At 44.4% G+C, this 12,833-nt stretch overlaps 1 protein-coding gene across 3 annotated transcripts in view; it reads left to right on the top strand.

Annotated features, from left to right (window-relative positions):
- Positions 1 to 12,833, top strand: part of TSHZ2 (teashirt zinc finger homeobox 2) — a 446,407-nt gene that overhangs the window by 64,278 nt on the left and 369,296 nt on the right. The window lies entirely within an intron of this gene.

The following is a 12,833-nucleotide window of genomic DNA, read 5'->3' as shown; positions in this document are numbered from 1 at the left end:
CCACTAATACTTTCACTCTGCTGACGACTCACTTGCTGTCAGCTCAGGCAGCATATTTGTATAATGCAGGATCACATCAGGGGACAGAGTGACAGTCTGCCCGGCACCAAAAAGGAGCTGGTGAGAATTCTAAAGCGGCACTGAAACCTACTTGCTCCTTCAAGTTCATTTCTGGGCGTTCCCACCAAGAGGGCTTTGGGTTTGAGAAGCAGAAACTGAATATCCCGGCCAACTTTCTATCTTACATTAGGTTTGGTTTTCTCTCCAGGGACGAGTATCACTGACATTTGTTAAGTACCTACCACCTACCAAGCACTTTGCTAGGCATTGTGTGTGCCTTTTCTTGTTGAATCTGCTTTCCATCACGGGCATTTGTCATCTCCATCTCATAAGGGATGAAATTGAGTCTGAATATGGTGAGACAGTTTCTCAGAAGAAAATACAAAATGCTTGCCTCTGTTTTAGGGGCATCCCTAGGCCTGCTTCTCTGACTTTGTCCTTTATCCCTCTCTTTCTTCGTCTAGTCGCACTGATTGCTCTTAGGTATGTAAGTTTCTTCCTGCCCCAGAACCTTTGCACTTGCTATTCCTTCGTCCTGGAACCCTTCTGCCCCTTCCTGGCCTATACCGAGTGGGGTGTGGTTTTCTCACCACTTCAGCAACTTCATCTCTACCTTGGGACCTGCCTTGACCACCTGGTTAAAAATATTTCCTGTTCTTCAGTCACCCTTGTCATCCGAGAGACCTTCCCACATTCTGAAATTAGCCTAACTCCTCTTGTCCTTTCATTTGTCTGCAGGAGTATTTCTCAACAACAAGAGTAGGTATCCTTATCTCTCTCAGTTCTGTTTTGGCAACACCTGTTACTGGTAGGTGCGCTCAGTAAATATGTGTTCAACAACTAAAAAAAAAGAACAAATATTTACAAAGCACCTGCTATGTGTTTGGCACTGTTCTAGGCACTGGTGATACAGCTGTGAACTGAACAAATAAAAAGCCCCACGCTAGGAGGGAAAGGCAGATATTAACAAGAGGATCAATAACATCTGAGACGTGATACACGCAAGATACGTAACGGTGTGGAGTTAAGATGAGCTGCTCTCAGATGAGGCCTGTGTGACAAAGTGACATTTCCAGGGAGACTTGAATGAAGTAAAGGAACAAGTCATGCAGAGATGTCCAGGGGGAACGTATTTCAGGAAGAAGGAACAGTCAGTGCAAATGTCCTCCGGTAGAGGCATATCAGTGAGTTTGAAACAACGCAGAGACAGCATGGCTGGTGTGGAAGCAGTGAAGGGCTGCGTGGTAGGAGAATAGAGCCGGAGGGTGTAGCAGAGGGCGGTACATGCAAAGGCTTGCGGACCTTGATAAAAATTTCAGCCTTTACTGTGAATGCAGTAGGGAGCCACTTTGAGCCAAGGGGAGACATGGGTAAATGAATAAAATGACACAGCTTGAAGTCGGTGAAGCCGAGACAGAAACTGGGCTCTCTGAGCCCACAGCTCTCTCCCCCCATGCCGTATCTCTCCCCACCCATGTGTCCTCCTTGTGCATTTTGTCATCAAAGCAAGGCCCACCCCTCTTTCTGAAGCCTGGTTTTGACAGCTCAGCCCTGCGCTGGTGGGCGGGGTTTGTTCTGTTTCGTCTCCTGTTTGCGTGGGGCATCGGTGTCCACCTTTGGAGCCAGCGACCCTCTATCCAGGTGACTCGGGCCATCTTCTGGCTGATCACGTAGTGGAGCCTGGGTTGCATCAGCTGCACAGCCTTCCTGGAGTGGCAGCCGTGGTGTCTGCTCCCTCTTGGAGTTCGATGCCCTGCAGCCTGGCAAGCTGCCAGGTGTGAGTAAAAGGGCCCAGAGCTCCTGTTGTTGTTTTCTATTCACACAGCAGCTGCTTTCATTACTGTGCGGCGAACCCGAGCTCCCGGTGTTGTCAGTCAGCCCTCTCCTCTCAGATGCCAAGGGGAAACGAAATTGGCTTGTCTCTGCAATAAATAGACCTACCTCCTAAGTACCCAGCCAGCTCCTTGTGAACTAATTACCAGACAGTGGACTAAAAATGTTGCATATACTATTCGTGAGAACTCTCGGTTCTCACTAATACAATACAATTAAAGCCAATTGGTTTAAATCAAAAAGATTAGTTTTGGTTCCGTATCTCCAAAAGGCCAGGGATATCTCAGCTTTGGCCAAGTTGGATGTAAGGGTTCAAATGGTGTCATCAGAATTAAGTCTTATTCTCCCTTTTTTATTTCTTCTGGATTCCTCTCGTCTCAGGATGTAGCAAGATGCCAACAGAAGTTTCCATCTTAACACCTCAAGGATGCCAGAGTTACTTTTTCCCATTTCTCGTAGACATTTGAAACTGAGTCTCCCTGGTGCAGATCGGTTCACATACCCAGACCTGAAACAGTCATTTTTTTCCAGAGCAATACAAGACTGCTTGGACACTTTGGGGTCACGTGTTCAACCTGGTACCAGCCTAAGAGTGAGTCCATGTAACCCTCGAGAAGCAACAACAGAAAAAGGGCAGTTTTTCAAAGAAGACTGGGGTCAAATTTCCAGATGCTGGGTAGGCAAAACCAGTAGATGCTAACTTTCACACTCTCTTAGTTAGTCCTCAGAGAACTCTGTGGCATAGTTATTATCCCATTTTGCAGATGAAGAAGGTGAGGTTAAGTCAGCCAAAAATATATAGCTGCTAAGTGGAAAAGACGGGATCTGAATATTGACTTGTCTCTCTCCGAAGTTCATGCTCAGGGGTCCCCTTGTATTTGAGAGAGGAGGTAGAGTGTGAAAACAGGATCAAGATGATCCTTGAAACCCACTGCCCTAAAGCAGTCCTGCTGGCATTTGCTCATTTTTAAAAATTTCAGTGTCTTTCATGCACTTTGGAGGAAGTTGGAAACCAGTTTTCCAGGTAATCTGATTATCATGGTGACTCACTCTTAACAAGTACTGAGAGGAATGTTCTGAAATTATCCTGGAAGGAAACATGCCTCATATGCATCATACCATATTACCCATGTATACGGAAAATCCATATGCCCACAGCATTCTCTTATATAAATGTGTGGAGGCGTGTTTTTAAAAGCATGTATATTCATATCCTCTGTGTGTATGCATATAAATATAGGTATTTATCCCTCTGCTAGGTTCATATGTATCCAGTGACTCAAACATTAATTACAATCTCTTTAGTGAGGAAACACCCTTTCCCTTCTATCGTGTTCACTTTATGATCGTCTGAAAGTCATCTTTGCAGTGGTCACTAAATTATCTGGCAACATAAAGCTCTTTAATGGTTAGACTGTGTACACATTTTGGCTTTACTTTTCTGAACCTCCTACTCCCTTGCTTTATATTGTTAACAACAATAATTAATTGCATTGTGCTAGGAGTATACATATAATCTCAATAAATTCCAACAACAATGCTTTTAGGGAGGCACTACTATTATCTTTATTATTAGAGATGAGGAAAGTGGGGTTTAAACAATTTGCCTGCTGAAAGTTGGCAGAAACTTGGGTTGCTTTTACTTTAAAGCAAAGTTTCTCAACCTTGGAACTATTGACTTTTAGCTAAGCTAGTAACTACTATACCATTATGGAAGTCAAGAAGGAAACACAAATTGGAACTCAGAGTCTCCAAGACTACCTAGGGGGCTAAAGCATCTATTGGGTGGTTGGTGGAAAATCTGCAGAAATCAATCAGTACTATAGGTACATACCTTTTGATCCAACAATTCCAGTAGAAATGCTGGTCAAAATGTGCCAGGATATAAGTATAAAAATATTCAATACAGTATTGTTTACAGCAGGAAAAGCTGGGGCTACCTAAATGTCCATGAGTAAGAAATCAATTAAGTAGGGCATCCCTGGTGGCACAGTGGTTGAGAATCTGCCTGCTAATGCAGGGGACACGGGTTCGAGCCCTGGTCTGGGAAGATCCCACATGCTGCGGAGAAACTAGGCCCGTGCGCCACAACTACTGAACCTGCACGTCTGGAGCCTGTGCTCCGCGATAAGAGAGGCCGCGATAGTGAGAGGCCCACGCACCGCGATGAAGAGTGGCCCCCGCTTGCCACAACTAGAGAAAGCCCTGGTACAGAAACGAAGACCCAACACAGCAAAAATAAATAAATAAAATTAGTAAACTCCTACCTCCTACATCTTCTTTAAAAAAAAAGAAATCAGTTAAGTAAATTAGAGTATATGAATCCCATGGACTACGGTGTCAATATTTCTTGAAAAGGATGCAGAAGCTCTACGTGTAGATACGTGGAAAGGAAGATATATTTTAAATGAAAAAAAAAATACAAAGAATAGCATAATCCCAATTCAGGGGGAAAAAATCAGTCTGTGTGTCTGCATGGAGGTGTGGAGTAAAAGTGAGTGTATATATATTGGACTATACATAGAAAATTGCTGGAAAAATATAAACCAAACTGATAACAGTGATTACGTCTGAGAAATTTTTATTCTAGGGGAGGTTTGTTCAATTATACTTTACCCTGTATACTTTATCCTGTGGCTCTTAACAGGGGGTAGTTTTGCACCTTGGGGTATATATGGGAATGTCTAGATATATTTCTGGCAATGTCCGGACCCACTTGGTGGTGGCGGCCGTGGGAGCGGGGAGTGTTGTGCTGGCATCTAGTGGGTAGAGACCAGCAATGATGCTAAACATCTTCTAACGCACAGGACAGCCCTCATACAAAAGATTATCCTGCCCAAGATGTCGACAGAGCCAAGATTGAAAATCTCTACTTTGTATTCCCCATTTAGTGTTTCAGTTTGTTACTATAAGCATTCATTCGTCTTATACTTTAAAAACAGCTGCAAAACAGTCTCAATTCTGATACTTGAATAGAAGCATAGTTGCTCATGTCTTTAAAGATAAATCAAAGAAACAATTTTAATATCAATAGTGTTATCATATGAACATAATATACTTTTCCTTCCAATAGCAGAACAAGTTTTCTTTATTTAAATGTGGCATTTCTTTGTATCTGTTTTTCAAGAGTTTATAATCATCTTTAAGCAAGGCAATCCAATAATATTTATCCCATTTCACAAGATTAAAAAACTGAGACCTGAGGAAGACTGTTTATGCAGCAACTGATACCAGTGAGAACCTTGATACACAATTTTCATAGTTTCTGGGAATATTAAATTGCTTAATCTCAAACATCTGTGTTTTGCTTGAAACTAAAGATAAAAATCACTATGTTGTGTTTCTTTAATTGTGAAACGAAGCAAGTTTTCTAAAGCAATCCTTCATTCTCTATGAACAGAGTAAGTGCCCCGTCATTTCCTCCTCCAAACAGAAATACTCCTCTCTCATAGGGCATTAACATTTCAACTTGGAAATAAAACATCTCCTCTCTCATACCTGCTCTGTAGCGTAGCCACGGTAGGTTGTCTTTTTACACGTTAAATTTCTGAGTGCAGAAATGATACTGAGTGTGACTTGCGGGGAGGGGGTGAGCTTTGCGTGAGGTTTCTAACAAGGACAGATTTGCTGTAAAGTCTTCGACGGTCCTCATGAAACTGATAGCTCTCGCTTAATAAGACTCTAGCTCTGACTGTCACCAGTGGCTCTAGGACAGAAGGATGTTGCTGACCCAAGGGCCAAGCCCTTGACATTGGCTGTCTTAAGCTACCCCCGCCCAACTCTGAAGTGTAAGACGCAGCGTTCTTAGAACCACACCACCTTCAGGAAGGCACACTGGCCTCTGCTGACTTTACTTTTTGAAAATTAATCCCCATACTTGTCCGACTGGGGTAGGTTTATCTGCAGTTAAGGACAACCCCCAAATTTCAGTATCTTAAAACAACAAGGGTAAATTTCTCATGCTGCTTACGCCTGTGGATCAGTTGAGGAGTCAGCTCTGTCCTCACCTGGGACTCAAACTGACCAGAGCAGCCACTGTCTGGAACAGACATCACCTGCCCTTGTGACGACGAGAAGAGAGCATAGCGAATCACACGCTGACTCTCAAGGTGGCACGCGCCACTTCTGATCACATTTCTTGTGGCCTTGGCTAGCTCCAACGGGGTGAGGAAGTACAAACACCAAAAGGAGAAGAGACGCGGAATATTTGTGAATGGTTCTAGCGATTTCCGGTCACCAAGGTGTAAAAATCATGTACAAATCTGAATTCCTGGATTCTTTTGAGAAGCTGCAGGATCCTGCGGTATTGGAGGCGCACAGTCGAATGGCATTAGTCCGGGGGTAATGGGAGACGCTTATTAGCAGCTACTCTATTTTGACGGGGCATTTGTTTACCAGCTGACAGACCCTACCTCCCCTGTTTCGCTCACCTAAGGAGTCAGCTCGACTCCTGTAGGAATTTGAGTTGGCAGCTCTTGAACTAAAGTCCAGCCTAGTGGAAACAGTTCAGCGATGGAGTTAGACAACATGGCTTCCAACCTGGGAGAAGCCCCTTTATGGCTGTGCAGTCAGGGCTGAGCGATTTGACTCTCTGTGCCTCAGGTCACGTGGGAATGAGTAGTAAAGGTAAATGGGAATAAGAGTAGTAACCTCAGAGGGCCGTGGCAGGCGAGGAGGTGAAAACCCACGCAAAGCACTTACTTTGGTGCCCAGGGCAGAAAGAACACAACTGCCGTATCGTCGTCATCACCACCATCATCACCTTTCCAAAGTGCAACCCTGCCTTCACCTTTAACTCCCACAAAAATAGGGTCACAAGGTAAATGCTGTTGGGGGACAAACATGGACCAGCCCTCCTTCTTTCTCCGTATCTGTTTCCTATCTTACAAATCAAAAGAGTCGGACCAGAAGCTTGCTGAGGTCCCTTCCAAATCTGACATTCTGTGATTCCGAGACACAAGGAGGGCCCCCAGATTCCTTCCCGAGCTTTCAAAGCATTCCCAGTGTAAGCTTTAGTGTGGGTCTGGAGAGTGTATCTGTCAAGGGGGCTGCAGGCAGGGGGGAGACATGAAGCCAAACTATGAGGCAAGCATGGGAACAGCCTTAACCACAAACTCTGGCCTTGAACCCATCCAGGGAACACTGACATGAGCCAACTGTGCATTATCTGTTGATGAACCTTCCCAGGAAATGCTGTTCTGGAACCTTCCACAGCCTTGTGACCTCAGCCACCAACTTCAGTCACCATCTGGACTGGTCTTTTCTTTCCTGGCACTTGGTGGGCAGCAAAAGGACCCCCAGGGCTTTATTTTTGTGCTGCAGGCTGCCTCGCCTTTGAACAATGCAGTGTGATGACGGAGATATTATCACCCCGAGCTAAAATATGCACCAAATGACGAGACCACGAAAAGAGTTGCTACAAGTTTGTGAGGCAAGTGCAGAGGAAGCAAACTCTGCTAATTATCCAGGAAATCTTCTTAAATCCACTTAGATTTCTGCAAATGAATCAGTACTTGATTCAAAAAAATCTGGGAGCTCAGCTCAAGCAGTCAAGTAGGTACTGCTAGGAATTCAAGCTCTGGATACAGACAGCCTCTGCCCCTGGGACCTGAAGTAATTTCCACGTCCTTTTAGAACTTCGGCTCCTTCGTCTGCAAAGAGAGCGTGGGAATACTGCCCTCGTGCAGTTGGGGAGGTTGGCTAACAGAATGTACCTTCTGTATTGAATGGAGGGGCTGGCATCTGAGCCCTTGATACATGTCAAGAACAGGGTAGCTCAGTTGTGACTCTCCTGTAAATCATCTCCGTGGAGTCACACTGAGGAGAGGACGAGCTCAAGACTAAGTGTGTATGAAAGAAGATGCTGGAAGGGGGCTGTGGCATATAGGACACCGCATGCCCCACATAGAGACCCACGTGGGCATAAGAAAGCGTCAACCCATTGTTCCAAGAGCTGCTTATTCTGCAGGAAGTATGTTAAAAGTCTAAAGAGTGAAATCTCCTGATTTTTTAATGGACTAGTGTATGAAACTGGCTGCCAGTTTGGCTCCAGTAAAAAATAGACTCCCTCCAACGCCTCATACCCACCAAAATAACAGTGACTTTATTAAGGTAGACTTTTGTCTCATAGAAAACTGCAGGCGGGTGGTTGAGAGCTAACGGGGCACTTCTTGCGGACAGGGACCCAGACACCTTCTATCTTGTTGCTCTGCCACCTTCACATGAAGCTTCCTTCTTGTGGTCCAAGATGGCTGCTCTAGCTGCTACCATCACATGCATATTCCAGGCAGCAGGGGAAGGGGAAGTGGAGGGATGTCCCTCTCTTTAAAGGTATAACCTGGAAATTACCCATATCACTTCCACTCACTTCCATGGCTGGTACCTTGTCCCGGGGCCACATCTACCTTACAGAAAGGCTAGGAAGTGTAGTCTTTATTGCGGGTGGTCAAATATTCAACCAAGACTCAGGGGATCTATGACTAAAAGAAAAAAGAAACAAAAACCACAAGGAATTTGGATTTTTTTTTTAAACATGAGGTCAAGCAAGCAAAACACGTCAATGGGCCATTTTGGAACACGGGGAAGAGCCATTCTATGTTGAGGATGTTATAAGAGCATTTCACTTTAATGAAGAGTTCTTTATATTAAGACGATTGTCATCGTCAGCGTCAGCACAGGTTCCCTGCATTGAGTGCCTCCTACGAGCTAGATGCAGCGTCAGGTGCTAAACACATATGAGTTCTTTGACCCTCAAAACAACCCTGCCAAGTGGATGCTGCCGTCACCCTTCATCAAACGCAGGAACAGAGGTCAGCAGCGTGAAGTGAGTGACCAAGTACACTCAGTTTGTAAGTGGCAGAGCAGGGCTTTCATCTCAGGCCCATCTGACACCAGAGTCTTCGCTTGCTCTGTGCCAAGTTCAGCTGTCACTTACTTTCCTGCCACCTCCCAGCTCTGCGTTGTTTTCCGTCTTGTTCAAGGAGGAACCTTGTCACAGCGATGTCACAGTCTGGAACCCAGGTTACAGGAGGTCACAGACAGCCCAGGACCCACACATTCAAACTTCCGTCCCTTCCCACTGTTCTTTGATCTTTGTTTTCATAAGTTACAAATTCCTCCACCTACTTATATTTTTAAAAGAGGAGAGAGAAAGAGTGAGATAATGACTCTTAGCTGAACTGCTTTTCTTCAAAATCACGAATAATTGTTTTCCTGGGGTGCCTAGGAAGGCACTCCCCTCTCATCTTTTGCCCGGGACTTGGCAATCAACTTCAGATTGCCCCTTGCTTGCTTTTTTTCAGCACATGCGTTCCGTGCAATCCATCACCATAGCCATTATCCTGCTTGTGATCAAGGGCAGGATGGAAAAATTCCCTCTCCCTTCAACACCTACCACCAGCTCTTTGATTTGCCAGGCGTGGGCAGAAGGGAAATTTCCGGTGAATGACCTCAGACCCGCTCCATACGGAGCCCCGCGCAGCACCTCATCATCCTCAGTCTGGGAAGAGAAAACCCAAGTCAGGCTTTTTGTAAACAGTCAGCAAATGGCTTCTAGTTCGTTTATTTCCCTTGTTGCAAAAAGGCGTTTCTTTGTCCCTCTTTTGTACGTACTCTGTGCGAGGGGGTTTCGCGGAGCTGCTCACCGCGTGCACTTCTAAGCACCTGCCGAGCTTGAAGTCTTCGGGGGCCGCCCAGCCCTGCGTTGTCAGGTGGTTAAATAAGATGAACTCTGCACCTTTTTTCATCAAAATAAGTAGGTCAGCGATCCATTCAGCTGGCCAGGAAACTAGGGCAGGGCTTCTCTCATCCTCCCCGTAGATCGACATATGGGGCCAGATCATTCTCTGCTGTGGTGGGCCGTCCTGTGCCCTGTAGGACGTTCAGCAGCATCCCTGGCCTCCACCCACTAGATGCCAGCAACGACCCCCTCCCCAGCTGTGACAACCAAAAAGGTCTCCAGATAGCGTCATGTGGCCCCTGGGGGCAAAATCACTCCAGGTGGAGAACCACTGCCTTCGGGACATTAATACAAGATCATGGAGTGGTTAGAACTGTTGGCACTGTTCGTTGGCCCTGGGGATACCTCCTGGTCCTGTGACTTGGAAAGTGTCTGTCATCGCTCCTCTGAGCTCAGTTTCCATGTCTGTAAAATGGACAGAATGACTGGATCTTCTTCATGAGGCTCTTGGTGGTCTCCATTGACATAAAGGTTGTAAAATGCTTAGCACAGACCCCTGGTAAATGAGAAAAAAAAAAAAAAAGCCAGCTTTTATGAACATTGGCTATTGGTAACAAACTGAGATAGTAGCTGTGCGGATGGGAGAGTTTGGGCCCTTGCCCCCTTCAGCCTGCACTCTCAGCATTCATTCCCTGACTCCGATTTTGTGCTCTGTTTATGTCACACTCTTTCTAGTTCCCTTCATGCAGCATGTTCTCTATCCAGTCCCCGATTTTCTGGCTCAGGGGCTTCCTCCAGTTCCTTCTTCTCTTCATGGTTAACACCTGCCTACTCACCCTGAAAGCTCAAGCTTAGAGGTCACCTCTTCCAGGAAGCTGTTCATGCTTGCCTCCTCCCTCCCACCAAGCCGGGGTATGTTGCATCCTCAGGGACCGAGGAAGTCCCAGTTTACCTCTATTTGCATTTCTCAGTCATTTAAAATATTTTGCGGTCTTCTCCATTAGGTAGTGCCCTCCATAAAGGCAGGGATTGTATCTTATGCACCTGTGAATACCTGGGCCCCCGCCTGGGACCATACGTTGACACTTAGAACATCTATCAGAGTGTACAAGGAGGGAAACGGGGCCGAGGGAGGGAAGCACACAGCACAGTGCTTTGCAGAAAAAAAAAAAGTAGTATTTGGATCCATGAGTAGCTACTTTTGGGGGGTATATTTCTGGTATACTTTCTTGCTCTCCTGTCGTTGTCCTCACTGTCCCTCACTAACCAACGAGCAGACCTAAGTCTGCAAAGAAGTCTGCCTGTCTTTCTCAAGGGCGATCTCCATGTCTTACTTCACAAATAAAGCATCTGATACGTTAGATTAAAAATTTGACTGGTAGTTTGCCCCTTTTTACCAACTCTTCTCTTGACTCTGTTCATTCACTCAACAAATATTTACTGAGCTCCTGATTCAGGGGAGAAATGACCAAGGTCCTTGCTCTCAGGGAGCTCTTATTGATTACATAAATTATGATGTAATAACAATACATAATCTATTAGACATATTTATTACATAAGTCATATATGATATTTACTTGTTACATAAATATGTAAAGATGCAGTACCAGCAGAGATATGTAATATGCAGAACGATAAAACAGGGGTTAGAGAGGGTCGGCTGAGTGGTGGTTGTCAGAGAAGGGTCTTTGATAAAAGTAACATCTGAAAAGAGCTGAAGGAGGTAAGGATGAGGATCTTCATAGCTGATCCTTACACATCCCTTTACATGATAGCTCTTGGTATGCCACATGCAAGCCTCAGAATGCAGTTGGCCCTCTGTATCCATGGTTTTGCATCCAGGGATTCAATCAACTGAGGATTGAAAGTATTTGAAAAAAATTTCAGAAAATTCCAAAAAGCAAAACTTGAATTTGTGTGCACCAGGAACTATTTACATTTTATTTACCACTATTTGCATAGTATTTACACTGTATCTACAACTATTTACATAGCCTTTACATTGTATTAGGTATTAGGAGTACTCTAGAGATGACTTAAAGTATATAGGAGGATGTACGTAGGTTATACGTAAAGACTGCACACAGTGTCACACCATTTTACATTAAGGTACATAAGCATCCGTGCATTTTGGTATCCTTGGGGATCCTGCAACCAATCCCCCCTGAGGATACCTAGGGGAAAACTGTATTTGCAGAAAAGAGTTAACTATTTGGGAACTGCCCATATCAGCATGTTCAGAATATTTCCAGAATTCATGCTTCTTGCGATGTTAACAGTGGAAGTCACCCGAAAACAAACAAACAAAAAATGAAGTCTGTAGAATTTGGAGAAACAGATAGACAGTACTTACCATCTTCCCTTATTTCAGGACTCCAAAGCCTTTAACAGGTCGATGTACATGTGAATGTCCAAGTGGGAACTAGAGAACTCAGTTCCCTAACTTGTTTTGGACTCAGAAGGCCTTATTCAAGAAGCGTATCATAGGACTTGTGTTCAGGGGAACGTATTTTGGTAAAAACTCTTTTGGACCGGGTACCAAACTTAAAGAAATATTTTTATCATATTGCTATATCAAAAAATATCCAGGTGTTTCTGATAGATTCGCATTGGAGTCCTATGCTTATTCAGGGTCTTTCACTGTTGAGAACTAAAGGAAACATCAAGTGGCCAAGAAGTTTTATTCCTTTATTCCACCATTATTTTGTGGGCATCTGTTTTGCACACCTGTTCGTTTGACTGGCTTGGAAACATGTTGGTCTAGCTGCATGGCAAAATATTGGGGTACAAAAAGCTACTCATTGCTGAGCCCAATTTTACTTTCGCTGCCCATGTAGCAGTCCCTGAGGTTTGAAAATTCGAGGTGAAGATCTAAAAATCATTGTGGACCATTTGAAAAAGAACCACAAAAGTGTATCATCAAGAACATGGGCTGTGACTGTACAAGGTTGGACATGCACAAAAGTCCGACCAGGTTCTTGCTGAGTCTCAGTTTAAATTACCTCTAAAATGGGATTCTACTGAGATGGCAGATTTTCGTTTTTATCCAAAGAAAGGTGGGAAGGCATAGAAGGGCCCTTTGTAGAGGAATGTGGAAACTGAAATTGCTGGTTTGAATAATATGCACATTATGTACACATTTTAAAGTTTATTACAGTAAAATACACATAACCTAAAATTACTGTCTTAGCCGTTTTTAAGTGTACAGTTCAGTAATGTTAAGTATATTCACAGTTGTACAACCAAAATCTCCAGAACGTTC

The sequence above is a fragment of the Kogia breviceps genome, chromosome 14, assembly GCF_026419965.1.
Source record: "Kogia breviceps isolate mKogBre1 chromosome 14, mKogBre1 haplotype 1, whole genome shotgun sequence".
NCBI classification, from domain to species: Eukaryota; Metazoa; Chordata; class Mammalia; order Artiodactyla; family Physeteridae; genus Kogia; species Kogia breviceps.
Note: the sequence above shows the minus strand (reverse complement) of the source record. Positions and strands in the feature narration are given on the sequence as shown.